Below are 26,304 nucleotides of genomic sequence, written 5' to 3'. Positions count from 1 at the left end.
AAACCGTCCCATGTCATCTGATTCTGTGTGAGTTAGCATAAAGGGAGTGGTCCTTTTCACTAAAATAATTACCCCCCACCCCCGGCATGTGAAGAGTATGATGATGCCGCTTTTTCAGTTGCCCATTTTGCTCCCACCCTGCCCTCTCCAACACGAGTGAGGTGGGTCTCCTGTAATAGTGCCAGCTGTACCTGGTGTCTATCTAAATTGGCCAACACCTGACTGATTTTTGGGGGATTATTCAGCCCCCTGACATTCCATGTCATAAGCCTAACTGCACCTACCATTTACATAGGGCCTGATTCTGATGCGGGTTGGAAAGCTTTCCCACCTAGGGCCTGATTCTGATGCGGTTAGGAAGGCCTCCTAATGGCATTTGCTCCTTCGAAATAGGATTGGGAGCGACCCAGTGCCCAATTATGATGCGGTAAGGAACATGTGCTCCCATTGAAGTCAATGGGAGTCCAACCAAATCGTATCTGGAAGCATCCAGATGCATTGTACTTGGTCGGTCGGACTCTCCCGATTCGAGTGGGTCGGAAACCATTTCCAATCCGATTCGGTCGGGAAGCATTTCCAAACCCGCATCAGAATCAGCCCCATCGTATATACTGATCTTGCATGTTAGTCCTCTCTTGTGGCTCAGCCAATTGTATACCTGCCTAACCAGTGTGTCTACCTGCCAGCGATGTACCATGCTTAAAAGTACATTCAACAACCCAATAACTCCCCCTCCCACTTTAGCATCCCACTCATGCCAAAGACACACCCAAAAAAACACACACTGCAACCAGATTGGGGTATACTGGCATGCCCACAGCGAGAGTGTGACCAGAATGACAGCATTTTTTAGCACATCCCAATACAATGTTTAGCTTACATTAACAACAAGAGGAAATTTGATTGCTCAATCAAGCAGCTTAATCCCATACCCTTAATTGAGACAACGTGTCCATGACAAAATACAGTGCCACAATAACAACAATACTACGCCTCAACTTCCTCCAATACCACCCACCGACAATTTGATCAATATCATGCCTGTCAGCATTTCTATGGTGCCATGTGGTTTCCCATACCACTGTTAACCATATTACCTTCACTGTATCGACAGTTCAGAGTGCTCCCCGTTAACCAAGGATTCTGATCAGCACAATTCAGAGACTTTTACATTCAACTACTCACGTAGGCCCCAAAATGTGAGTCCATGACCACTAATATAGTCATCTATAGCTTCTCATGTGAGCAGAGTCTACATTTCCAACTACCTGCCCCACATCAAATGCATCACTCCAGCAGTCATAACTCCAAATGCGCTGGGGAGGTGGATCGCCTTGAATTCTTCCGATTAGGTTGCACTTGCTTCAGAAAATCTATAGCTGCCCTCAGTGTTGTAAAAAACGTCATCTTGCCCTCATGCGTAACCTGCAGTCGTGCGGGATACAGCATCACATAAGGGATGTCTAACGCTCGCAATTTCTTCTTGACTGATGCACACTCTTTACGAGCTGCCTGAACCGCCACAGTGAAATCCGGGAAAAAAAGTACCTCATACCCTTGGTGAACAGTCTAAATATCGAATTTTAAATATAGAATTGCCAATATATCGACTTACGAAAATATAGTGGTGCAGAATATCGAAATGCAGGTAAGAAATATCGTTTTTAATAATACTGATGTTAGTAATATCCAAAGTCATAATGTAGTTTGTTAAAATATCGATTTTATTGTGTGTTTTAAGTGTTAGTATATGTGTTAAAAATATGTTTGTAATGTATGTTGGAATTTTTTTAAAGTAATGAATTTTATGTTAAATTATGTTTGCGTATTTCAGTTCCGTAGCGGGTTGAGGGTTTATAGGGGAATAGGGTGGGAGGTAATTTAATTATAATATATTAATTAAGATTTTATTTGAATGTATTATATGTTAATTAATTTTTGTGTAATTTTATTCCGTAGTGGGTTGTGGGTTTATAGGGGTGGGAAGTAATTTAATTTAAATTAATTATTTCAAAAATTATTTAATTAAAATTTTTGTATTTAATATTGTATATTATTAATTGTGTTAATTAAATAATTAGTAAATAAGAAATATTAAATAGTTATTAATTTGATATTAAAAATTAATAATTAATTTTTTAATATGTTAAAAGTGCACTTTTTAGGAGAGGGTTGTGTGTTTATAGGGGAATAGGGTGGGAAGTAATTTAATTGTAATTAGGTAATTATACATTTTTTTAGTGGTATTGATTAATTTATTAATTGCTAATTACTTTTGATTAATTAATTGATAATTATATTAATTGTATTAATTATTAATTGGTACATAATGTGTAATATTATGTATTGGTATTGATAATTAATTTATTGTTAATTAATTATTAATTGGAAATTAATTTATATTAATTGATAATTATATTAATTATGTGACGTTTTATGTGGAGTGTGTTGTGTGTTTATTGGGTAATAGGGTGAGAAGTAATTTAGTGTTATTAAAGTTATTATACATTTTTATGTACATGTATTTTTAAATAATTTATTGATAATTTATGATAATTCATTATTTAATTACACATTTATTTTATTTATAAGTATGTTATTTTTAACTCCTACGCTATCCAACACTTTCCCTACTAAGGCATTCACAGGAGTGGGAATAGTATTTTTTACCCACCCGCTATACAACACTTTCCCTATTGTTGCACTCACTGGAGTGGGAATAGTAATTTTTATCCACCTGCTATCCAACACTTTTCCTACTGTTGCGCTCACTGGAGTGGGAATAATCATTTATACCCACCCGCTATCCAACACTTTCCCTACTGTTGCACTATTTGGAGTGGGAATTGTAATTTTTACCCACCCACTATCCAACACTTTCCCTACTGTTGCACTCACTGGAGTGAGAATAGTAATTTTTACCCACCCGCTATCCAACACTTTCCCTACTGTTGCACTGTTTGGAGTTGAAATAGTAATTTTTACCCACCCCCTATCCAACACTTTCCTTACTGTTGCACTCACTGGAGTGGGAATAGTCATTTTACCCACCCGCTATCCAACACTTTCCTTAATGTTGCACTTGGTGGAGTGGGAATAGTTATTTTTACTCACCCGCTTTCCGACACTTTCCCTACTGTTGCACTCACTGGAGTGAGAATAGTAATTTTTACCCACCCGCTATCCATCACTTTCCCTACTGTTGCACTGTTTGGAGTGGACCCACCCCCTATCCAACACTTTCCTTACTGTTGCACTCACTGGAGTGGGAATAGTAATTTTTACCCACCCGCTATCCAACACTTTCCCTACCGTTGCTCTGTTTGGAGTGGGAATAATCATTTTTACCCACCCGCTATTCAACACTTTCCTTACTGTTGCACTCGGTGGAGTGGAAATAGTAATTTTTACTCTCCCGCTATCCAACACTTTCCCTACCGTTGCTCTGTTTGGAGTGGGAATAATCATTTTTACCCACCCGCTATTCAACACTTTCCCTACTGTACCACTCGCTTTCACTATTGTTATATCTAATGTACTGTAAAAAACTAATTACATTTTTTTATGTTGTAACTTATATATAATGTATTTTTATATTCATATTATAGGTTTATACACGAAGCAGGAATCAATTTGAACTCTGTTCTGGTTTGCAGCCACTGAGCAACTTGTGCTGAATAAAGCCTTACCTGGAAACCCCGCGAGTGTGGCTGGTGTCCTTCACCTGAGCGAACATATATATATATATATATATATATATATATATATATATATATATATATACTTTTTGAAATCTCCCGCCCTTCTTTCAGCGCTCCCAGCCGAGGTCGTCACGGAAAAAACGGGAAACGGACTCCGTAGTAGTATGTGGTTCAGCAGGTCTTTATTTCAATTGTCACCACCGTCAGATGCGTTTCGGGTAACAGGTACCCTTGTTCACTCACAGAAACGCTGTCCGCTAACATTTTTATAAGTATGCTGTGTGTTTTTTTGTGAGAATGACGTATTCTCCCCAGTCACATGACGGTAATAGACATTGGAGAAATACTATGCACGTTTAACCCAGCTAGTCATTCAAGTCAATACGACCTAGGTTACATGTAAAATTAATCATTGTGTTAATACATTATTATTTCTAAAAACAAAAAACACAGTGTGATTCGACATATAAAGTGCATTATACAGTGCTAAAAGATGCCGGATTCACAAATGGAATTAGTTACTTACCTGTACACTATAGTTCTCCAGTATTATCTTTCATAGATTCACATGCTTGTATCTTCCCCGTCGTCATGGTGGGAGTCTCACGGTAACAGAATGACCAAGCAGTATCATAGAGAAGAAAAACTGCATAGAAAATCCCCATAGGGGCAGTACTATTTGGTAACCAGACCATTTCTTTGTTTTGGTCCAAAAGCCAGCCAATCAGAAATGCTGCCCTGCCCTCACACTCCCCAGCAGCAGCTTCCTGCCTCAGATTTCCGTCCCCGAGTGAGAGACATGGATAAATGCCGAGAACAAGATCTGCCTGAGAAACGGGGAGGCGGGCGGGCGCATGTGAATCTATGAAAGATAATACTGGAGAACTATAGTGTACAGGTAAGTAACTAATTCCTTCTCCAGTATTACATCTTTCATAGATTCACATGCTTGTATCAGAGTAGTAAGCAGTGCTCACCATACTGGTAGCGTTTCCAGGGCAGAACCTAGAAGGAAGCTCTGCCGCAAAGCAATGACATAATAGTAGCTAGGAAAGCATCAGCAATACGATAAGTGCATGTAAGTACAAGTCAAAGTACTGTATAGCAAAAAAACAATATGCCATCAGGCCATACCTTACTGGAATAGACGCTTCAGCACAGCCTGCCCCACTGCCGTGTCCTCTTTCCACGCAGTGTCTAGGCAGTAGTGTCTTGTAAATGAATGCACACTCTTCCACGTTGCTGCTCTGCAGATGTCTGGCAGTGCCACTCCTGCGAACAAGGCCATCGAGGTTGCCATTTTCCTCGTTGAATGTGCATGCACTTTAGAACATAGCGGCTTCCCCGCTTTGTCGTGACATTTCAGGATGGCTGAGGATATCCATCTAGCAATACTCAGTCTCGACAATGGAAGGCCTTTTCTCTGCCCTTCAAATGCAATGAATAATTGCTTGGACTTGCAGAACGTTTTTGTCCTCTCAATGTAGAATTTTAGGCATCTAGAGATGTCTAGAGAGTGTAAGGCTCTTTCTGCTTCCGAGGTTGGCTTGCTGAAGAAAGTAGGTAAAATAATGGGTTCGTTGAGGTGAAAAGACGTCGCCACCTTGGGAATAAAGGTAGGATTTGTTCTCAATATAACCCTGTCCTGACGAAATTGTAAGAAGGGTTCCTCCACTGAAAAGGCCTGGATTTCGCTAACCCTCCTTGCAGATGTTAAGGCGAGGAGGAGGGCCGTTTTCCATGACAGGAACTGCAAGTCTGTCTTATGTATGGGCTCAAAGGGTGGCCTCATAAGCTGCGATAGAACTGTATTGAGGTGCCACGGCACAGGTGGGCGTTGGATGGGCGGGAAGACTCTAAAGAGTCCCTTAATAAATTCCTTTATCACTCTGGATGACCAGAGAGATGGTTCATTTGGCTTTCGCCTGAATCGTGATATTGCTGCTAAGTGCACTTTGACTGAAGCATGCGACAGGCCTGACTTTGATAGAGAAAGCAGGTAAGGCAGGATACCTTCAGGCTGAACCTCAAACGGATGCAAGTTTTGTCTGCTGCACCAGTGGCAGAAACGGGTCCATTTCGCTGTATATGTTTTGTTCGTCGATACAGCTCTCGCTTGTGAGAGAATATGCCTGCACTCTTGTGAAATATCTAGATTCTGAAATTCACGCTCGTGAGGTTCCATGCGGACAACTTTAGAGAGTGTAGGTCCGGATGCAGAATCTGCCCTTTCTCCATGGAGATGAGGTCTTGAAATGTCGGGAGCTGGATCTTGTCGCCCCTTGACAATTGAAGGAGGTCTGAAAACCACGCCTGTCTTGGCCAGGCTGGTGCAATCATTATGATCCGGCACGGTTCCGATCTCATCTTGCGCAGGATGCGCGGTATCAACGGGAACGGAGGGAACGCGTATGCAAACCTTCCTGTCCAGTCCAAGAGGAATGCATTCCCTATGGATCCCTGTTGACGGTACCTTGACGCAAAGTGAGCGCACTTTGAATTGCTTTGAGTCGCGAACAAATCTAATGTGGGAGTGCCCCACTTTTAAAACAGAATGCGAATTTGAGTGTTGTGTAGTTCCCACTCGTGCGTCGCATTGGGAGTGCGGCTCAGGGCGTCCGCCCGAGTGTTGAGGACTCCTTGTATATGCTGAACTTGGATCGAAATTTCGTTGGTTATGAGCCATTTCCAGATCCTTTGAGCCAGTGTCGACAGCTGTTTGGATCTCGTCCCACCCTGTTTCAGCAGGTAAAACATGGTCGTGGTGCTGTCCGTTTGGATAAGTACTGACGATTGTCGTATTCTGGGAAGGAATGCTTGAAGCCCTAGGAACACCGCTTTGAGCTCCAACATGTTTATGTGAAGCTTAGCTTCCCAATCTGACCAAAGGCCCTGAATTTCCAGCTCTTGAAGATGCGCGCCCCATCCTTTCAGCGAAGCGTCCGTTGTCATCACGAAATCGTGATCTCGATGAATGAAGCTCAGTCCCTGGTTCAGGTTCTTTAGGATCTTCCACCATGACATGGCCACCTTCATACGGGTCGTGATGGTAATGCGATCCTCGAAGGTTCCATTGGCCTGTACCCACTGCTCGTCGAGCTGTTCCTGCAAAGGTCTCATTCGCAGACGACAGTTTGGTACCAATGGGATGCAGGATGACATCATCCCCAACATGGACTTGTAAATCCTCACGGAAGTGGACTTTTTTGCTTGAAGAGAAGTCGTTAGCCCCCTGATCTTTCTCATCCGATCTTCGGAAGGGTAGGCTTTCCCTGCCTTGGTGCATATCCATGCCCCTAGGAATTGAATGCCTTGGGCCGGATTCAGCGAGGACTTCTCTAAGTTGGTTCTCAGACCTAATCGCTGAAACAATCGGATGCAGCTCTGTAGAGCTTCTGCTGCGTCCCTGAAAGATGGACCTGTCACCAACCAGTCGTCCAGGTATGGGTAAATGTAATGCCCTTGCAGTCTTAAGTGGGCCACCACCGGGGCCATGCATTTGGTGAACACCCTCGGGGCTGATTTGAGTCCGAATGGCAGGACTTTGAACTGGAAGTGGCGACTCTCCACAACAAACCTCAAATACTTCCTGTGCTTCCGATGGATGGGAATATGGAAGTACGCATCCATGAGATCCAAGGACGCCAAGTAGTCTTTGTCCTTTAACATGAGTAAGATCTCCTGCAACGACAACATTCTGAAGGGTATCTTTTTTATGTAATGATTGAGATCCCTCAGGTCCAATACCTGTCTCCATTTCTGGGTCTGTTTCTTTTTGATGAGGAAGAAATGTGAATAGAAGCCTCTCCCTCTGAGATGCTGTGGGACTTCCTCTATGGCTCCCTTTCGTAGAAGCGAGAGAACTTCCTTCTGCATTTCTTTGCGATGATGGTTGAGCCTGAGTACTGGCGGGTGGTCCGGTGGTATCTCCACAAATTCCAGTGTGTGGCCCCTGCTTATGACATCCAGGACCCATTTGTCCGATGTTATGGACATCCAGTTGGTGTAGTATTGAGACAGGTAGTGGTCGTTGTCCGGGATCTTTTGCGTGGGGAGCGCCTGCCTGAAATCATTGACGTCTATTAGACTGCTGATTTTTCCCCCTGGCGTTGGATTTACCTCTGGACTGTTGTTGGTAAGAGGAGTTAGAGGATCTGAACTGGTTGTTGGTGTTAAACTGACGATATCCCTGCTGATTGTATGGTTGATATCGGTTGGATTGAAAAGAGGATCTTTGATTAAATTGGCCTCTTGCACCCCTCTTTCGAAAGGACTGAAACTTTCCCTGCTGAAGAGATCCCAGTGCTCTAGCCGTGTCCGTGTCCGACTTTATGCCTTGTAATGCCTCGTCAATATGTTTCCCAAATAGGTTTTCACCATCAAAGGGCATATTGACAATCTTCGCCTGCACTTCTGGTCGAAAAGAAGTCGCCTTGAGCCAGCCCTGTCTGCGAAGCGAGACCGCCCCGGCCATTTGTCTGAAGGCCAAAGACGAAACATCCATGGCGATGTCGATAGACTCATCAGCCGATTTTGCTCCTTCTTTGAGAAGGGCTGCCGCTTCTTCTTTTCGATCCTCTGGAAGCGCTGACAGTATGGGAGCCAGATCTGACCATATCTGCCTGTTGTAACGGCCAAGCAAAGCCATCGCATTAGCCGCTTTAATGGTAGAGGCTGCCATGACCGCAAACCTCTTACCTGCTCCATCCATTCTCCTCCCTTCCTTGTCTGGTGGCACCAGAGAAGAAGCCACCGGGTTTTTTGAATTTCTTTGCGCCGCCTGTGTCACAACCGATTCCGGCCTGGGATGTCCAATGAGGCAGGCTGCCGTAGATTCTGGAGCTCTGTATTTCTTTTCAATTCGTGGAACTGAAACCGCTATAGAAGCTGGTGTTTTTAGAATCTTGAGGCCCTCCTCCCAAATATGCGGGATAATAGGGATTGAGCGGAGTGACCTTTTGTTATCATCTTTGAAATCGTACAAGAAACAATCCGTCTCTTGTACGTCCATATCCAGACTGAATCTCTTGGCCGCTCTTTCCATGATATCATGGAAGCCTCCGATGTCTTGAGGAGGGGAGGTAGATTTGAGTGGTTCAGGTGATGCAGCCGATGGCAAGACGTATTCGTCCCATTCCTTCCCCGAGGCATCATGAACTAGCTCTCCTTCTTCGGGCTCTTCATCGTCATCGGAGTCCGTTAAGGCGTCCCTAATAGTAACCACCTGCGGAGATTTAACCCCTTGATCTTGAGGGGCAGGTGCTTTTTTAGGTGTCTGCGTGGGAGGCGTGTGCGTAACTGGTTGCGAGGAATTCGCCTCTGGGAAGCGACGATAGTAGTCATTTAGCATCAATCTAAGATCAGACACAAGGGTGAGGGGTATAGAAACTGTCTCTTGACGTTCTTCCTCCCGTGAGTCCTCTTGCTGCTCTTCTTCATCCTCGTAATCACCAGATTCCTGGAATGATTCATATCTGGAAGATTGTGGCCTGTCCCTGAAGGAAAAACTTTCCTCCTCATCCGTATCTTGGCTCTTTATCTGAAGCTGAGATGGACTGTAGGTGGCACCTGAGGACTCCTCTCCCTCCGAATCCTGCTCCAGCAGCGATGATGGCGGCAAGGGAGAAATCTTCGTCCAGGAGGTGAACTCTGCGGACTTACTGATGGTAGCCGAACCTCTAGTCGACTGAAACGAGCGGATGGAGATCATGGTCTTCGACTGAGGAGAACTGTACGCTTTAGCCGATGAAAGCAAGATTTTCGTCGACGGAACCACCGTCGACGGGACCATCGTCGACGGGACCATCGTCGACGGGACCATCGTCGACGGGACCATCGTCGACGGGACCTTCGTCGACGGGACCTTCGTCGACGGGACCTTCGTCGACGAGACCTTCGTCGACGGAACCTTCGTCGACGGGACTGTCGTCGACGGGACTGTCGTCGACGGGACCTTCGTCGACGGGACCTTCGTCGACGGGACCTTCGTCGACGGGGCCCCCGTCGACATTCGTGACATCGAACCTGTCGTCGACGGAGACGTCGTCGTCGACGGTCCTGACAGAGACATCTTACTCATCGATGTCGTTGCTGTAGACGTCGTGGTCGTCAACGCAGCCTTAGATCCTGTCGTCGACGAAGCTGTGGTCGACGGAACTGAAGTTTTCACCACAGACTTAGTAGCAGAAGCCATCAAATTGGTAGAAGGTGCAGATCCAGGTCCTTTAAGACTTGACTGCTTCTCCAGAGGAGTAATAGGAAGAGATGATGTCGATTTTTCCTTAGATTTACTCCTTTTAGACTCCACTTTCTCCACAGAAACAGAGGCTTTTCTTTTCTTGGGAGTGGAGTGAGAAGATTCTTCCTCAGAATCTGAGCCTGATGTGGCCTTCTTCTTCTGAAGCCATACCAGTAATCTTGCCTCTCTGTCACGCTTAGTTTTGTCAGAAAATTTTCTACAAAGCTTACAGTCCTTCACCAGGTGTTTAGGATAGAGGCAGTAAAGGCAGTCCTCATGTGGGTCCTCAGAGAAAAGTCTGGCCTTCCCACAGGATCTGCATGGCCTGAACAGCCTCTTTTTAGAGCTTTCAGCCATCATAAGCAATATGAGTACACACAATACCTCAAAGTAGAAGGCAGGAAACAAGATTCCAAGGGTCAAAAGTTCACACAGGAACAGAAGAAAACTGAGCAGAGCTCAGGGAGACTCCTTTCTCACACGAAGGCGGTTGGAAATCTGAGGCAGGAAGCTGCTGCTGGGGAGTGTGAGGGCAGGGCAGCATTTCTGATTGGCTGGCTTTTGGACCAAAACAAAGAAATGGTCTGGTTACCAAATAGTACTGCCCCTATGGGGATTTTCTATGCAGTTTTTCTTCTCTATGATACTGCTTGGTCATTCTGTTACCGTGAGACTCCCACCATGACGACGGGGAAGATACAAGCATGTGAATCTATGAAAGATGTAATACTGGAGAAACTATTTACCCCGAACAAAGTTAATTAATATTCGAGTCATGCTAAAAACATTCCAGAAAATACAAGAATTTGTTTAAAAGCATATTCTTAAAAATCAGCAATGATGTATAAATATATAAATATATAATACAAGAATATAATCATAAATATAAATCTATATTGACTGGTAATGGTATAAAAATTAAAATCTGTAAAGGCATTTTTACGATTATGCACAACATGACATAAATACCGGATTAAATTCCTTATTCAATTTGAGGACACATTACTGTGCCTCTATATTCTACAACTGTGTCAAGAGGGGGAAGATGTATATCCCTAAAGTTCGAGGGTCGCATGTATTGATATTCGATAAGATCATCAATGCAGTGCCCTAGCTGGTTCTGATAATAAGTGCATATAAGATAAATATGTGCTTTGTGCCGTTAAAAGATATACACATCAAAAATGCGACTGTGTATATTATGCTACAGTAAGTTAAAAAAACAACAGATTTCAAAGAGTACGGGAAATATCACACAAACAGTAACATATGACATGAATGATCAGGCTGTAGATTCAATGTCCCCAGTGAGGTTAGTTTAACATGTGCGTGGATCCGGTGTCTCACAGAGGTATCTATTGGAAATTGTGCAAGTCTTCAGTATTGTTAAGTCCTTTCGGATGCTTGCTGTCCAGCTCTAGAATGAATCTAGACTCTAGTCTCCTCAGTTCCTTTTCCTTATCACCCCCTCTAGGGTTATTCACAATTGCTGCAATGACAAAGTATTTCAGGCAATTAAGATCATTTTTATGCACTGCCTTGAAATGTCTAGCCACGGGGTACGAGGCATCATTGTTTACAATGGCTCTAAGATGTTGAAGTATTCTGACATGTACCTGTAGTTTAGTACTGCCCACATACTGTAGGCCACAGGTACATGTCAGAACGTACACCGCGTATTCTGTTTTGCAGGTGAAAGTCCCCACAATGTTAATCTCAGTAGGGCTGAAGGGAGTTCTAGATTTGGTAGTAGATATATATATATATATATATATAATTACATTAAAAAATATGTTTTTAACATTTTAAAATGATAAATAATAATTACTTTTTAATATTATTAAATTAATATATATAAAAAATAAAAATGTATGTTTATTTTTTTAGATTACATTTTTTATTTATTAATTGTGACCTTTTTTACTTAATTTTGAGTATGTTTTACTCAATTATATTTATTATTTAATCAATGTTATATTATTTTTAAGATATTTCAAAAATTCAATATTTTAGCATTTTATATTTTTAACATCGACATTTTTTATTCGATATTTTTGCACTTACCTGTTAATTGATAGGGAGTCGACATTCTGTCATTCTATATTTTTACTTCGATATTCTGGTAAGTCGATATTCTTGTATTATATATTCTGTCAGTGATCCATTCCCTTGGTAGCTACTTTTTCTGCTTCTCCCTAGCCAGTCTTAGAACAGCATCCCGATCCCGGTAATTCAAAAGCCTGGCTGTGATGGGCTGTGGCAGGGCACCCGGTGGTGGTTTGGGAGCCAATGGTCTATGTACCCTCTCAATGATGAGCACTTGTGAGAGATTCTCTGCACCAAACATATCCTTGCGCATTCCTTCAATGTAGTATTTAAGGCAGCCTGTATTGGTGCTTTCTGGAAAACCCATGATTCGCAGGTTGTTGAGCCGGGAGCGCCTTTCCAAATCCTCATTCTTTGCTCTTGTAACCTCCAGGATCTTCTCCATATCTTGGATTTGCCCGCTGTCTCATGAGACTTGTCCAGACAGAAGAAATGCGATGCTCCGCGGAGTTTAAGCGCACCCCCTGTCTGCCCAACTTGGCAGCCATACTGTTCATTCTCAGCGTGAGAGTGTCTATCTTTCCATCTATGGCCTGCAGACTCTGCTGCATCGCCAGAAGGGTGGACTCCAATGATGATGTACTCGATTGCCCCACATCCAATTCGATATCGAAGTACACCACTGCGGGGCGTGATGATCAGCGAGACTCAAAGGGCAGTTTAGATTGTTGTTTATCTGTCTTGCCCATCTTTGCCGTTCATGTGGAGGTAACAGAAAGCAGAGGGAAAGGGCACTTCACACAGCTATCCACCAGCCAGTGGTGTCACAGCATACCACCTGCTCACAGTATACAATCACAATGCCTGCTCGTGGTCCCTCCGCCAACTTTAAACAAGATTGTCTATCTTTGTGGCCTTGCATTGATGTACGCGCGTAGACTCATACACAAGGGGGACACCTCCAAGAAAGCTAGGCCCCTTGCTTGCGTGCACCAGGCCTCGCGCTGCCACTTCTCCTTTACATTGACGCCTGCCACACACTGATATTGTCGTTATGGGGGAAGTCCACACCGTCTTACCCTGAGCGGCTAAGGCATTTTCCGCAATATTGTATAGCCTCCCCACGCAGCTCGCCTCATGTCAGAGCCACCTTGTGCTGTCCGGGAGTGGCGCTGAGTTCGGATGAACTCCACTCCAAAGCAGGCTCACCACGCGCAACCCGCTCCCACGGAACTGGTGCAGGCCGCGCACCGAGGGCTCCACCCAATGCCTACAACTGCTCTGATGACATGGTCAACACACGCCACGCCACCTCACAATGCCTCCTTTCCACCAACAGCGGCGTTGCGATCATGGGAGCGCCCACACAGATCATGCCTCTCATTCGATTTTGACAGTAGGGAGCCCGCCCTCTGGCATATGTTGCACACATATATGCAGGCCACAATCTTTCCTCCCACCGTGTCTAGCCCGAGCCACAGTTGGTTAGACGTCTGAAATACGACCTACTCCGCCACCGGGCCCAGCACTCGTCCCCAGACGCTATCTTGTTGCATTGCGGGCCGCAACCCCGCTCGCCATGACTCCTTGATTTCCCGCTAACAGATGTCATTAGCGGTCCAAGTGGCTTCCCTATTTCCCCCTGCATGCCGCTGCTTGATGCCGTTGTTTATCCTCGCAGATGGGTTCCCATAGTGCCGATCATTGATGTATTCTTTATTCCAGCCAGCAGAGCAGCACTACAGTGTGGCCATCTTGCTGTGGGCTCTCTAGCGCCCCCAGCTGTAGAATACTTAAAGCAGATTTACCTCCAAATATGATCAGTGTCCCTGATAATTTTAAATCCTGCATGTTTGTAGTAATTAAGATCTGTTAGCCTATAAAAAATAGCCTAAAGTCAGACCCCAAAGCAAGCTGATATCCCAAAACAAAAGAATCAGGTTCTGCCCCAGTTAACAAATTACACAAGTAGCCTGCAAATGCTGGCCAAAAATATAACTCGAAATTAGGTATCAGAACCCCCCCTGCTTATAAAGGAGTTTCAAAAAATTAATATCCTGTCTGCCCAGTCTGTAACTCCTGATAAAACTTCCAATGGCACCTTCAAGAAGCTTGAAAAAATGTGTCCTTGACTCGCAATGGAATTGCCTGAAATAGGTACCAAAATGATGGCAAGATGGTCAAAACACATCTGCAAGACCAGCCTCCCACTCACTTGAGTCAACCCGCAACTGGAAATATTGCGTGGTTGTTTAATAACTGACCTCTGTATGCTCATTTTCAGGAATAACACATTACATATTAAAGTGTAGAGAATTGATTACAAAGAGATATCACTAAGGTACATCCTCACTGTTACAATTTAGTCCAGAACAGTTGTGGCCCGTCACTAAAGATATCTATTATGGCCTTTAGACAAACCTTTCACATCTTGCAGGCCTTAGTGCCCAGCAGAAGTGATGAATCTGAATGGTGGAACCAAGTGCCTCTCTTTTCTCTCTTATTGATTCCCATTTCCTCCAATTTACTGCTGTCCTGTTGTCCTTGATATTATTGCATATGTGGTCAATGGTGGGAGAGTGGTGACTGTCTGAACAGTGCATCGCTCTCACTAGATCTTAAGTTCAAGGTTGGTGCACCCTGCTATTTCTCTCAGGGTGGAAAACCAGAGATATTATGGTTAAAGACTCAGCTAAGACAATCTGAACATAAAGTGGAGTATAGTGGGACTCTTGCCTTGTTTAAAATGTATGTACTGTTACATCAGTTCCATATGAATTGCATTGTATAGTTTTTATAACTACGCAGTCAATGCAGTTTGTTTCATCATTCTTGAAAATCTGCAGTAGATAGTCAGAAAGTTGTTTAGGTTTTTTCAACCATCCAAAAATAGAAAGTTAGTGGTGAATGCAGCCAAGACTGAATTCCTACAAATGGGCACCGACTACTGACTAGCCCACAATAGCTCTGGTTGTCACTCTTTTGAGTCAGTAAGGCTGAATTCAAGTCAAAAAAGGTAATGACCACGGGAGTCCTCTTTGATGAAAGACAACCTATGGGACATTATGTAACTTATCATGTTATGTTATATTCAATCTTCCAATCATGATCACATTCGCCGACGGAAGTCCCGATATTTATTATCTCCGAAAAAGTACACCTCGCATAGCCAGAACTGTGATTGGAGAAAAACTGGACTATGGAATTGCTTTATTTGCCAGAACCTATACCTCAAATCTACATAAATTGCAAGTGCTGAAGAACTCTGCAACAAGAGTGGGTCTAAACACACCTTAGAAGGCACATACCTCCCAGTATCTACACTGGTTAACAGTACCAGTACAAAATTCGTTTTAAACTTTGACACTGGCTATCATTTGTCATTTAGCAGGCACTGGAATGTTTGAAACAATGCTTTTCTCTCAAAAGTCCAACGTTGATGTCAGCTGAGCAACTCTTAGTGGTTCCAACACAGTGCTTAAGAAAAATGGCCAGTGGTGGATTCTTCCTTGTCATTTTCCGTGCCCAATGGTATTTCTTCAACACAGATTCAAAGTAGAAACAGTCTTCCTGAAGGCTCTCTAGACGTATGTAATAGGCAAATATTTGTCCGCTATTTTTTAGCGCTTAGTTGCCTATTGTGATCTTTTGTGCTTTGTAAGACTACATGACAATAATGATGATTGTCATGTCTTGCTTGAAATAAAGACAGACAAATATCTCAGTTAACACGGAGCTTTATTTCACATGTGCTCTCTGGTCCCTGTCCTTACTCTCACTGCCCCTTTCCTGTCGTTTCTCCTCCTCTTCCCTTGGCCCCTCTCGCTCCGCCCACCCCAACTACTAGACTGCACAGCATAACATCTCCCCCTTTGTTAACAAACAAACAAACCAACTTGATCATCATTACTCTATCAGTCAAATGGGTCACTGAATGTTTTGTCGCGGTCTATGGACCACAACTCCGTCGCCAGGATCACCCTCTGCTTGAACTTCCGATTTCTGCCCTGAAGGTGTATGATCAAGCCTCTCAGTATACGGTTGCTCCTTTGTCTTGTTGAGAGCCTCTTCCATAGTATGAGTACACCGTCAGCCACACGGGTCCACAGTTATCCCATTTAAGCTATGGGGACACCTATCCATTTCCGTGGCGTGACTTTCCCTTGCCTTGACAAGAGTCTCCTTGACAACACAAATGCATCTTTGAAACTGCACAATGTCTCGTGTGACCTTCTTGTCCACCAATTCATGGCAAATTCCAATGCACTTCCGGGTTGTCCACTCATCTTCATCTTCTGGGGCGGTCCTAATTACCCCTCGTGAGGTGTTGGGCTCTTGTTCGATTGACACTCGCTTTCCTTCATGAGCAGATGTCGTTCTGCTTCTCTTCCGAGCACCCATGTGTGATTTTGTGTCTCGTTGTCTGGTCCAGTCGAAGGCACCACTGTCCTCTTGTGCAAAGTCATGTGTGCCAGACCGCAAGGTAATATCTGAACGGGTCATCCTCATCTGGTCCGGGGAGTCCTTTGTAGCTTCAGGTTGTCTCACTCACTCCCCTTCGCGTCTAAGACGGATGAACCCTTTAGCTATCTGAGTAAGTGCATATTCCTCTCTCCTTCGACGTGTAGTGTCTCTTATGTTTGTTTTCCTTCGGCATGTCCTTTGAATCAGCCTCGCTGACCCCATCAGGGGTGATGGCACATTTTTTATGTCATGAGTTACCCGCGACCACCATGCCAGGTTATCTTGTGAGGTGATCGAGTCTTCAGGCACATTGGCGTGGGATAGGGTGCGCTTGATGGGTAGGGTGTCCTTTGGTTCTATGGTATGTTCGGGTGCTTGACACCATGGCCATTGTCGGGACCATGACTCAGCCGACTCACAGGATTGGACAGACATGCTTTCTGAGTCAGAGAGGTCTTTTGTCGACTTCCAGGATCGGACAGATGCGCTCTCTGAATCAGAGGAATCCTTTGCCACATTCTTTTTGGAACGTTCCTTTGAGAATGTCTTGAGTAATGGATTTCTGAAATGAGTAGGCCGTGACAAGTTGCTCTTTAACTCAGGGTTGTCTTTGAGACGCTTCTCCGGGTGCCTTTGTCGACTTGTCTTCGGTGTTGTTTCATTTGAGAGGTTGTTCGATAACCACGTGCTTGTTCCTTGTGTTTGATCTCGAGGTTTTTCATCTTTGCCCTTCTCGCATGATGTCAACGATCTCTTCTCAGTTTCTTTGTTGTCGCGGGAGCCATTGATGCATTGGTTGTTTCCTGTTCGTTGTTGGAGAGGATCAGTCCGTCTTATGCGATCTGTTTCTTCTTCCCACTTGTTTGGTGCTCGGACACCTATGATACAGGTGTGATGTGTTCTCCTGCTGGATGTTCCCTCGGACTCATCTTCACAACTTGGCGAATAGTGTTCCTGCGCCGATTTCCAGTGTTGACCATTGTGGTCTCTTCTTCTATAGTTTGTCTTCATTACCCTCTTGTTGTGCAGGTTGCCATCTTGTCCAGGGGTGCGATCTGTCCCACTTGACACTCCCTCCTCGTCAGAGTAGTGTGTGTCAGACTTTGAATGACACCTTAAGGGTGAATAACTCCTTGGGGTTGTCCTTTGAATGGTTGACTCGGAGTAATCCTAGTCACTTTCCTTGTCACTTTGGCTCTTCCGTTGTCTTTTCACTGGTCTGTCTTCCCCCTCTCTCCTTTTCGTTTTGTTTGTTTTCCGAGTTTTATCCGTCCAGGTATCTTGACTTTTTGCCTTCAGATGCAAGTTCTTTGATCCGTCTCTTGCCTTGATGAGCATTCCAATTTCAGCCTTCCTGATGATTTCCGCTAGCGACCAATGCCCTCGCAGGATCTTGCGCTTTGTGTTGGGGTTTGCGCAGCCTTCGATTATCCGGAGTCGAACTGCATCCTCATTTGTAAAGGTGTTGAAATGGCAGCCTTGTACCAGATTTTGCAACCGAATGATGAAATTTGGCAATGGTTCGCCTGGTTCCTGCCGTGCTGTGTTGAAAACGATGCGATCATGATCCACATCTGTCTGTGCGTTGAGATGGGCACATAGCTTCTCTTGGAGTCTTTCATAGATTTCTGTGTCTTCTTTGGAAAATGTACTGATTGGGCATCGGCCCTCAGGAGCAACCAGATGGAGGAGTAGTATCAGACATTTTCTCTCTCTTTGCTCACCATTGGCTTCCAGGAAGTCATCCAATGCTTCCAGCCATTGGTTCCGTTTGAGACTCAGGCCCCAAGCATCAGTCTGCACCGCTGGGGGCGGTACTTCAATGCAGGGGATGAACCGTTGTGCTACTTCTCCCCCCGCCATGAGCGGAAGATTCTGATCTATTATACTCGCGGGGCACTGGGCTGTTCACTTTGCTTCTCGTCTTCTTAGCTGACTCTCTTTAGTTGAGGTCTTTGGTCTGGTCATTTGCTTGGATGTTGATAATCTTTACAACCATCACAGTATGCGCCAGTGAATAAAACTTAGATTTCTTGAGTTCAGAATGTCCACCACTCAGCTGCACTGTACTAGACACAGGGCTCCCTCTCTTTAGAGTCGCATGCTAGTTGCAGGTGGTTGACGACTCTTCTGCGGTGATGCTGGGCACATTTGACATCATTGTTCGTTCGGGCGTTTCATTTACACTAGTGCAAGTCCTCCAGTCACTTCATTGATGCGAGAAGTCTAGTGTATGTTGTGCTTGTTTCTGGGACTGTCTTTTGCAGTCCTGCCTTCTTCTGAATTTTTCTGCGATTCTGCCCAGCAGCTCTTCTCCCTTTTGCACTCTTCGGTATGTGCTCACCATCACCTTTACCTGTTGCTTGCATTTGCCTATGCTTGTTTGCTTCTTCTCTCCAGTGCTTGTTTATTTGGTCTGGTCAATGCTTACTTGTTTACTCTTGTCAATGCTTGTTTGCTTATTTTCACCACTGCATGTTGATTTGATCTTGTCAATGCCTGTTTACCTGTTGCTTGCATTTGCCTATGCTTGTTTGCTTCTTCTCTCCAGTACTTGTTTATTTGGTCTTGTCAATGCTTATTTGTTCACTCTTGTCAATGCTTGTTTGCTTGTTTTCACCACTGCTTATTGATTTGATCTTGTCAATGCTTGTCTACTTATTCTCGCCAATGCTTGTTGATTTGTTCTTGTCAATGCTTGTTTATTCTTTCTCGCCAGTGCTTGTTTATTTGTTCTTGCCAATGCTTGTTTGCTTGTTATCACCAATGCTTGTTTAATTGCTTCTGCCAATGCTTGTTTATTTGTTCTTGCCAATGCTTGTTTGCTTGTTATCACCAATGCTTGTTTAATTGCTTCTGCCAATGCTTGTTTATTTGACTTTGTCAATGCTTCTTCATATTGCTGTATGCCTGACTTCAAAATGGCCGCTTCAAAAATTCACAGGGATGTCCTTCCCAGTTGCCTGACTCTAACATGGCCGCCCCACTGGAACTCTCATTCACCACGAGGTTTGGGTTCCATGCATTCTTCAGCTCACTCGGTCTCACAGGGCACTCACCGAGGATCTCTTCTTCAACACCAGGACTTTTGCAGTACCGCTACCACTTCTAGGCCACTTTCCACCCTTAAGGTAGGCCACATGACAAGTTCCGATTTTCTTCGTCCGCCGCGTGCCGTTCCTCACGCATCGGGAGACCCGATGCTGGCAGAATCGGCGCTTTTCTTCTCGAGCTCCCGCAGGAGCTACAGGCTTCTCCAGACGCTCCCCAGCTTTCAGGGCACTTCTGAAGGACTGGGGTGGGCTCCCAGTTTCTTCTTTATTGGCACATCTCAAGGGGGGCACAATCACAATTTCCGGCGCGAAGGAGCGCTTCAGGGGCCGGAGACAACGCTTCACACACGCTGTCCAAAAGGCTTCACACGATCGCCCGATCGTGAAAACAGCTCGGCTACCACGGGCTCAAGGCTGTAGGCGGCGGTATCTCGAGGCACAGACGGTGCAGCAGCAACCACGTCTTACCTGGTGCCCAGGACAGGATACTCCTCGATGCAGCAGGGATGGCAGGTCACTTCATCCCTCCCTCGTCGCCAGTTGTCATGTCTTGCTTGCAATAAAGACAAATATCTCAGTTATCGCAGAGCTTTATTTCACATGTGCTCTCTGGTCCCTGTCCTTACTCTCACTGCCCCTTTCCTGTCGTTCCTCCTCCTCTTCCCTTGGCCCCTCTCGCTCCGCCCACCCCAACTACTAGACTGCACAGCATAACAATGATGATCATGCATTGGCTGGAAACCTTCACAACAATAAATCATTTATCCTACTCTTTATTACGGGGAACATCCAGAACAACGCATGCGTTACGTCGCATGAGTTTACGTTGCAAGCGTTATAACGCAAGAGACGTTACGATGCGGACCATTACGCTGCGTATCATTACACTGCATGCGCATTTAAAACGCATATGGTTTTAAATCGCATGTGGTGTAATGGCCGCGAGGCGGGCTGCACGGACGAGCACCGGGAAAGTGGCGGAGGAGCACCGGAATGATGTGAGGAGAAAGAGGTAACGGGGATTGTCCTTAGAGTGTAGTGTTTAGGGTTTAGGGCAGTGTCTGGGGATTGTGCTTAGAGTGTAGTGTTTAGGGTTTAGGGCAGTGTCTGGTGGTCGTAGTGTAGGGCAGTGTGTTATGGTTTAGGCTTTAGGATAGTGTCAGGGGGGGTCTTACTGTAGGGTAGTGTATTAAGGTTTAGGGCTTAGGGTTTAGGGAAGTGTAGGGTACTCTTTTAGGGTCGGGTCAGGGGGTCGTAGTGTAAGGTAGTAATTAAGGGTTAAGGAGTTAGGTGTTAGGGAAGTGTATTTTTTTGTACTATATGAAAGTGTGGTGAGGTGTGTGTTATGTAGGGTAGTGTATTAGTTTGGGGAATATTTCAGGGAAACAATCGCGATGTTAAAGAATACGGGGTGTTTGTGTGCGTTGTAAATGTCTTTTGCATGCATTTCAATGGGGAAGCGAAGTAATGGTTTGCGTTGAGAAAGGTTGTGTTGTGAATGTGCATGCGATGTAAAGACGGCGATGTTAAGGTATGCGTTGGAAACGTTTGTGATGTAGCATCATACAGGCGCGCAACACCCATTGGAATCAAAGGGCTTCAGCCTACCCCCCGTCATGAGTGGCAGCCCGGGCTCAGACGGCTCCCGGGCACACACACAGCCGCACCCGAGCACTTCACAGGTGTTTAAAAGACCATGTGCATGTTAATGAGGCTTTGATGTTGTTTCACCCCTTCCAAGTTCCAAGAGCCCCTGCAGCTGAGCAGCTGCACTCTGCCTACTACCCAACGTTTCAGCCCCCCCGCCCCCACCAATTTTTTCTTAGCCCCCCGAAATGTGGCTCTAGTTGCGCCTCTGGCATCATATATCCCTTTATTACAGCATATGCTTAAGGGATCATTGGATGCGTTTTTCCCAATCGCAATCTTTACCTCCATGTAAGCCAGAAAGAAGACTAGAACTTGCCAAAAGCAACTGGAAGAGTGAAGCTCATTGAGGAGAAACATTCAGTGCCGCATGGGTGTTATGGTCTCCCCCAGTTAAAAGTTCTAAATTAATTTTGTACATTTTGTGTACACAGCTGCAAATGGCAACTCAAACATAAGTGGAAGACACTATACCAAACCTGTACCAAACATTGAGGAGCAAAAACACCCCTGCCTCAGAAGCTATGCTGCAAATTAATAAGTGAAAAGGATGCTGCTTCACAATGCACTCTTCAATGGCTCTTGTTTTTCGTAGGACTTGTGTCGTGGCAACTGCATAAAGAAACACATTGCTATGGGAGAAGAGGGGAAGGATTACAAACGGAAAACGGCAATCTACGGGGTAGATGCGACACATTATACAGGATTTATAATTGTCTTTCAGCTTGCTATTTAATTAGTTACAAAGATGAAAATGAAAATAACTTGTCCTTAACATAGTGCACTTCTGTCATTTGTAAGCACAGTAAATAGCAGGTGTTACTATTTCCCATTTAATTATCCCATCTCATACAGATGAAAGGCTTAAGTATACTGGGCTGGGATATAAATTAATTCCATGTGGAACACCACAAGAGATTAGCTGAATGAGTCATTGGTTTTGTTATTCAAGCTTACACAACAATAAGATCAAAGTAACGCAATATATAACACATTTATACACCACGGAACTAAAAATAGCAGAGCATGGCTCCTTACAACATGTCACTGCTTGTCCTTATCAAAACAATGAGTGTATGTCGAAGGTCTGATGAGATTATAAAAGTGAAGGTAGGGCTCAACCCTTTATCAGGAGTCACAAAATTGAAAGGGACTCATGTTAAATTACAGTTTATGATAAATGTTATTGTTCACATGTAAACAAAAGAGACATTTTCAAATGCGTAGCTGCTTTAGTATAAAATATTATATAAAATAGCACATTTCAGCAACTTTTTCCAAAGGCACATCATATTCAGATAATAAAGTAATTAAATCTGAGGTAGTAACACATTATGTAAAAGATTCGCTGCCTATATGGGGTAATGGTGAAGCCTTATTTTCAAGGTGGGCCCTTACATAATTGTCCCTGTCAGATGCTGAAACAAATGGACCTCGACCACTGCAATAGAAGTCCTCCCTTGGAAGTAGAGTAATACATCAGTCAATAGCATGCGGTGAGAAATGCAAACACCTCTACTCTGATCTATGATGTGCCTGGCAATGCTTCCAAGGGTGCTGACCCATAAACGTCATTGACTAAGGGAGCTGATAATCCACTCTCTCTCACACTCTGTATATTGGAAACTATAGGTCCCCGAGACAGCTGCACTGTTTTTCCAGATGTAAAAATAGTTTAATTAAATACAAAAGCTCCCTGCCAAGCAATCGCCTATTTAAACTTATTCATATCTCAGGGAGGGCACTACAGCAACCTATAAACATACCCCCTTGACATCATGTCAATTTATACCAGCTTTTTCAACAGGCCCAATGGATAATATTCACTTAAAGCCCAAACACCTGAGTCAGGACAATGTACAAGTTGCCAACCTCAAAGGAAGATTGCCTTACTTACACCCTTGCCCTGGGGAAGAGTCTGTAAAAAGGTTTATGATTGGTGGGTGGGCAGCGTATCTTTTTAGAAAACATTGTTTTAGAGTTAAAAGGTTGCTTTACAGAGCAGGCCCCCCTTCATACAATAAAATCTTTATTGACAAAATAGTAGTATTTGTAGAGTTGTGTGATCATGAGCAGTAGGACCCTAGTGGTGCTCAGCGGGCTCCTTACAAAGTTACGTAATCAGTTGGGAGGTATCTGGGTATGATCAATTAGGTATATGACAAAGTGCATTCAGTTAATGGTTGCATGCCGAAGAATAAAGACAGTTCAGTGTGTGACGTGGTCATTTGCGTGCTCCAGAGTTGGGGAGGACTCAACCACTGACGACGAGTATGGGATTTGTGTCTTGAAGAAATGAGACTGCTCTCCCTGAGAGTTTGGAAAGGTCCAGCAAACTGTTTGTGTGTGCCACGTGAGCCCCAAGAAGCAGGAGCGCCCACTCGTATTGTGAAGTGTCCAGGCAGGGAGAGGAGAAACACACAAAAAAAGAATTATAAATAAAGAAAAAAATGCCCTTACCTACTTCGACGGCCGGTGCCCTCCTCCCGACTACTACACACTGTGCAGGCTCCCAGCTCCCAATCCCAGCTCTGCTCACATGCTGTTAATACTATAGGGATTGGCATTAGGGCCTCGGTTCGGTGCTGATTTATCCATCCAGTTGTACAACGCAGCTAGGTGGAGAAAAGCCAAGAACGCAGGAAGGTTTGGCTGGCTTCAGAAGGCCGGCCAAACAGTCATGAGCACTTGGAAGTGTCCACCACTCCCCCCTCCTCCCTGGTGCTGCAACTGCTGCGTCAGTGTAGTTGGCCATACCCCTCCCAAGGCTCGCAGTTCCAGCCTGCAGGACGAAAAATAAAATGATAATACAAATGCTTTATCGTATTTTTGTCCTTTACGTCTGCTGGCTTTCAGCATGGGGTTGATGCTCCTCTACCATAAAGGAGAAGCCGCCCCTGCCAAGAAGCAGTCTACGGTTGGCGTATGTGAAGTCAAAGCACCGCTCTAGCTCTTACAAGGTATGAGAAGAAGGTGAAGGCCCTACAGAAGAGCACAGTTAGAAAGCCCACCAGAAGCCTTCTTGAAAGCACGAAAGAAAAGATACTGTGCCACAGCATAACACAGAGACATCATCCATAAAAAGCAGAAACACAAAAGGCATTGACAACCAGGTACTATGCACAAACTTGAGTTCAGTGACGAACATGTGAAAGAGACAAAACTATTCCTCACCTCCAAGAAAGAAGATAGCTCTGTAGATCTCAGCCTGGGCGCAACGACCCAGATGTTTGTCCCAACACAAGTTATGACGCCACTGTGTTTTTGAAACCACCACCTCCATTTGACACAGCCAAAAAGCAGAATATTGGTGCCAGATGGATTACATTGATCGAAATGTTGATGACTGCATAGATGCTCTGGAAGAAGTAGCTGACAAAAGGATCATCAAATACTTAAAGAACCTGGCAGGTGATGAGTGAAAGGAGTGATCAAGAAAATAGCAGAAGCTGATGAAGTATTGCACTCTCAAATCAAAGAAACGTTAGAAACCAAGTTCAATCCAGTGCCGAATATCAAATATGAAAGGTACATTTTTAACCAGGCAAGAGAACAAGCTGGTTAAATGATGGACGAGCTTGTTGAATTACTTGATACCCTAATCAAGCACTGCAAGTTCATCTAATTCAATGACGAATAAGCCTTGAGTCTCAGAATCACCAATGGGTCCCACCCTGATTTGTTCAGACGGCGCATGCTGACAGAGACTCTCAGTCTAGAAAAGGTACTCATGGCTACATGAGCTGAGGAAGGTGCAGGTCGACAGGCCACTTAAATGGAAGCGGGAACAGCCCAGAATGAATCTATGTTGATCATGAATGAGCATGAGTTGTCACAATATGCAGCAGGGTTTGCTGATGTCATCAAAGCAGACCGATTCCATAAAATCAGATGGTTCAGATCATTAAAAATAGCATTAAGTGAACTAGGGTTAATTGAACTGTGGTCCGATCCAACCGGGTCATCCTTCCCATCCAAGTTGTTTATAAAAAATCTTTTCTGGGAACAGGTTGAAAACAGGAGTCTTCTTAGCAATAACAATGGGTCTATGACGACTGCTTTCCTTGAAGTTAAACTGTTTCCCATGTTTGAAATGTATTGGGATCTCATAACTAAACCCATGGATAGGAAACTGTTTTTCCAAATGAGGGCTGGCTCTCTACCTCTGAGTAATTTAACATCAAAATGGAGAGATGGAGGTCCAGCTATTTGCCCAGTTTGTGGGGAAGGAAAGGAAACGTTGGGTCACTTCTTGTTTGCCTGTTATGCATATTCTGCTCCCAGACGTGTTTGGTTGGCTCCCATGTGTAGAAACTTGGGTACTAAAAGTAGTATGGTAGCTCTACGCATTGTTAAATCTACCTCCTTAAACTGGATTATTATAGCGACTGCAAAGTACTTGGGGTGGGCGTGGGTAATTAGGCAGAGATTGCTAGTAGGGTGACTACTCTCTGCTTAGTTGAACAGAGACTGCTAGATTATCTATTCTCTGTTCCCATGCGAGGTGTCTATCTGATGAACAATTTTGAAAAAAAATACATTGATTTTTAACAGTGATACTGGATTGCTTTTAAATCTGATTTTTTTTTCATATGAACTTTGCACCTTTGATTGTATATAATAGGATGAAATGTAATTGTAAACTGTCTTTTTAACGTGTATTGTGCTTAAATCATACTCGACTTTGTAATTTAATTGTATTTTATTATGTGTTTGTTTGTCTGCTTTTATGAGTAATACTCGAATAAAGCACTTTTTGAATTGAATTGAATTGAATTGAAAAATAAGCAGAAACACAAAGTGGAGGCTCATAACACAATGTTTCTCAAGATCAGGCGGGTATTCTCGTTTCCACACAAAGGTAAATGTCCTGCGATTGGACAGATATTCAAAGGCTGTGGGAAAGAAAACCATTTCATAATGGTCTGTAAAGCGAAACCGAAACTAAATGTTCATGACTAAAAGAGAAAATTGACCCCAGAAAGTTCCAGAAGCATTCTAGCCATGCCCACAAGGCCAAATGGCAACACCAATTAAGGCAAGCAGAGACTAAATGAAGTTGATCGTCATCACATTCATCTTCCAAAGGCTCTTCAACATCATCATAGAGCGACAGTGAAGAAGATGGATGTGCAATGGTGATGTCGACCGTAGG

General features: G+C 44.2%; 1 protein-coding gene across 1 annotated transcript in view; it reads right to left on the bottom strand.

Moving 5' to 3' along the window:
• LOC147709124 (uncharacterized) overlaps positions 1-26,304 on the bottom strand; it is a 3,078,084-nt gene that overhangs the window by 2,717,749 nt on the left and 334,031 nt on the right. The window lies entirely within an intron of this gene.

The sequence above is a fragment of the Lissotriton vulgaris genome, chromosome 6, assembly GCF_964263255.1.
Source record: "Lissotriton vulgaris chromosome 6, aLisVul1.2, whole genome shotgun sequence".
Taxonomy (NCBI): Eukaryota; Metazoa; Chordata; class Amphibia; order Caudata; family Salamandridae; genus Lissotriton; species Lissotriton vulgaris.
The sequence above is the reverse complement of the archived record's forward strand: the minus strand, read 5'-3'. Positions and strand labels throughout refer to the sequence as shown.